At 47.5% G+C, this 3,570-nt stretch overlaps 1 long non-coding RNA gene across 1 annotated transcript; it reads left to right on the forward strand.

The window, feature by feature from the left end:
- Positions 1 to 1,248: 1,248 nt before the first annotated feature.
- Positions 1,249 to 2,991, forward strand: LOC137413059 (uncharacterized). The gene is made up of 3 exons (XR_013623328.1): positions 1,249 to 1,462; positions 1,577 to 1,639; positions 1,772 to 2,991. It is a non-coding gene; the product is annotated as an uncharacterized LOC137413059 (long non-coding RNA).
- Positions 2,992 to 3,570: the final 579 nt, after the last annotated feature.

Raw genomic sequence — 3,570 nt, forward strand, 5'->3', positions numbered from 1 at the left:
GGCAGTAGGTATCTCCAATCTGGGCAGTAGGTATCTCCAATCTGGGCAGTAGGTATCTCCAATCTGGGCAGTAGGAATCTCCAATCTGGGCAGTAGGTATCTCCAATCTGGGCAGTAGGAATCTCCAATCTGGGCAGTAGGAATCTCCAATCTGGGCAGTAGGTATCTCCAATCTGGGCAGTAGGTATCTCCAATCTGGGCAGTAGGTATCTCCAATCTGGGCAGTAGGTATCTCCAATCTGGGCAATAGGTATCTTCAATCTGGGCAATAGGTATGCAGTACATAAACCCAATCTGGGCAGTAGGTATCTCCAATCTGGGCAGTAGGTATCTCCAATCTGGGCAATAGGTATCTTCAATCTGGGCAATAGGTATGCAGTACATAAACCCAATCTGGGCAGTAGGTATCTCCAATCTGGGCAGTAGGTATGCAGTACATAAACCCAATCTGGGCAGTAGGTATCTCCAATCTGGGCAGTAGGTATGCAGTACATAAACCCAATCTGGGCAGTAGGTATCTCCAATCTGGGCAGTAGGTATGCAGTACATAAACCCAATCTGGGCAGTAGGTATCTCCAATCTGGGCAGTAGGTATGCAGTACATAAACCCAATCTGGGCAGTAGGTATCTCCAATCTGGGCAGTAGGTATCTGCAATCTGGGCAGTAGATATATCATATATCTAATCTATTGTCCCCTTAATTCCCAAATAAAATATACATAGGGCCTTATAATCAATCGAGGAATGAATAGTATGGATGCCTCCATCATGTCTTTCATTGTCTCGAAGTTACTGCTGCCTGTAACCCTTGTAAGAAGTACAACTCAAACTCTCGTCAATTGTCTTCTGGCATGGTAATATGTAAAGAACAGCAATAGCAAACTTTGCCCAGATAATTGGCCCCGAGGCTGCTGGGCGGGGTACCCAGCACACAATGGCATAATTTGTTCCCAAAGGAACTGGAGGGTTATAAACGTTGTCGTCTTGTACGAGCGATGCTACCTTCCCAATGATCCAGTGAGTGTGATACAAAGTGCCGTAGTCAATGATAACCGGAGAATAGAGACCCGACGATGGTGAGCCCAAGGCACAGAGTTCATCTTTAAAAGATGGCGGCCATAGCTTAACAGTTGGGCGTTTACCCAGGCGGTTCTGGCACAGTAAATGTCACATGGTTTAAAATCCGACGTAGCTGGTTTAGTGTAGCGAGCTAGCTTAAAATCTAATACACACGTCAGGAAGATACAGAGAAGAAGGAAGAAGGGGTTGAGAAAAAGAGAGTTTCGAGAGAAGAAGAAGAAGAAGAAGAAGAAGAAGGATCATTGAGCGATGACTTGCGGTTGATTCGGTGGTTACTTCTGAAGTCAAGGAACTTTGCCAAAGTTTAAAATAACATTAAAAAAAACATCTGGATTCCCGCATTGGAGAAAAGCTGCTGAAGGTGTGCGGCACTCAGTTGCAGGTGAGGAAGGATCATGGGATACGATCAGGCTTAACGCTTTGGAGCGAGCCAGTTGTTCCGTGTCCCTGCTGTGTGCTCGTCGCTCTCAACAACCTGGTCATTCTCAATCCACAGCTTGCATCCGGCACGCCGATTCAACCTCGAGACTGACCTCCTTACCAGGTGTTTGCCTCCAAGGTAAGGAAAGCTTGTGTTGTCCCTTGATAAATCATTGGAGACATCTTTTTTTGATTTTGGTAGATTTAAAGACATTTTTAACACGTGAGGATTCCTTCTGGCTCAGCTGGTAAACATTCCATGTCGCCCCAGATCTCCCAGACCATGGCCAGCAATGGCCGGAGTACGAACGCATCTGAGGTTTCGTCCCGCAGCATTCATCGCCATCGCCATCGCCACCGTCATCATCACCGATACCGCAAAGTGAAACGCGCCGTCAACATGTGCTCCCGTCCTGGATACCTGCTGATATTGGGTGTCCTGATTGTCCTGGTGGGTTTTCTCTTTACCATCATCGGCTACTGTCCACGGAAGATCTTTGGGAGTTGGTCAGGGAACGTAACAGCCGATGAGTGGTTGAGCGCCCGGCAGCTCCAACCTTCGCGCCTCAAGGTGGTGGGTCCGTTGCTGATGGGAATAGGGCTCTTCATGCTCGTCGCTTCCAACGCGGTATTGCAGGCGCAGAGGTTCCGGAAGGCGAAAGTTTTGATTGATCCGGCCGAAGGTGCGGTTGAAGCAGAAGCTAAACCGAAGATTGAATCGTCGGACAATGAAAGAAGTCCAAGCTGTCCGCCCAGTGATGTTGAGAATGTACCCGCACCTCCCTTCGACTGCCCATCACAAGATCCTCAGTATTCATCCTCAACATTGGACCCTCGCCGTCTCCCCGTGTGCTGTTCGTCCTTGTCAGATTTTCCACTTTGGTCCGATGGCCTCGGTTTACAGCCGGAGAGGGAGATGAAGCCGGTGAGGGAACCGCAGAGAGATCCACGAAGGGAGCTACAAAGAAGTCCATATAAAAGGGCAGAAAGCAGGACTGATTCCCCGTCGTCAGAAATTGAACTTTCAGTGGACCGTGATGAACGATTTTTGGAATACCGACCACACACAAGGGAAGGTATTGGGAGAGACGCTCTGGGTGGCCACAGAAGACGAGGGGCACAGATCGATGTCTCTGAACTGGACCAAGAAGACCCCTGGTTTGTACTATGATTTTTGCCCAATTTCGGCGTTTGGTCCAACTGCATCAAAACACTTGGCATTTATAATGAGGCTTCAGGAAATGTAACAGTTCACTGTGTACATCAAATGAGCCTCATGGGAGTTGACACCTGGTGACAACTGGGCTCGAGCGATCCGCTGAAGGAACGTTCCCGGTTCACTTCATTGGTCATCGAGGATTGGAACTTTCACTTCTTGGTGTTTCTTGGTCTTCTTTGTGTTCTCATTCACGTCGACTGTGAATGATGTTCAAGAAATACAAAATGTAGCATCCTTGGGAATAAGGCGTTTGATATTTAAGTGTATAACCTAAAAAAAAATAAAAAAACATGTTCATTCATTGTCGAACGGTTGATGGTGTATTTTAATAATGTTATCCTTGTCTGCATTTTCTTTTATACATAGTCGAGGCTCATACAAGAAGAGCTGGTATAGTGAATGTATCAGGGCAAAAGGGAAGGGAAAATTGGAAGAAGGAGGGATGTGGGTAGGGTTATTGAGGGTAGAAAAGATCATGGTTTAGGATTGGGGACGATCTGAGATGGTGGTGAACAGCTGTCTTGAAGACCTGGAGGGAAGGATGAGGTTGAATAGCATGTGGAAGTTTATTCCACAGGCAGGAAAAAAGAGGAACAAATGAGTGGAGGGGACCTGCAATCCTGGATTTAGGTAGTTTCACCAGAAAGGGGTTGATGGTGGACCGTGTGCACTGTGCATCTTGCAGAAACCTGGGAAGGAGGGAATCGGAAGGGGGGGGGACAAAGCACGGAAAGAGCAGAGGGTGCAGGACCAGAACGGATGTGGTAGAAGACAGAGAGACCACTAACCTATGTGCGGTCGTAAAGTGAGAAACCCATGGACTCAAAGCACAAGAGATTCCAATGATCTTG

The sequence above is a fragment of the Myxine glutinosa genome, chromosome 5 (assembly GCF_964187855.1).
Source record: "Myxine glutinosa chromosome 5, kmMyxGlut1.1, whole genome shotgun sequence".
In the NCBI taxonomy this organism is placed as follows: Eukaryota; Metazoa; Chordata; class Myxini; order Myxiniformes; family Myxinidae; genus Myxine; species Myxine glutinosa.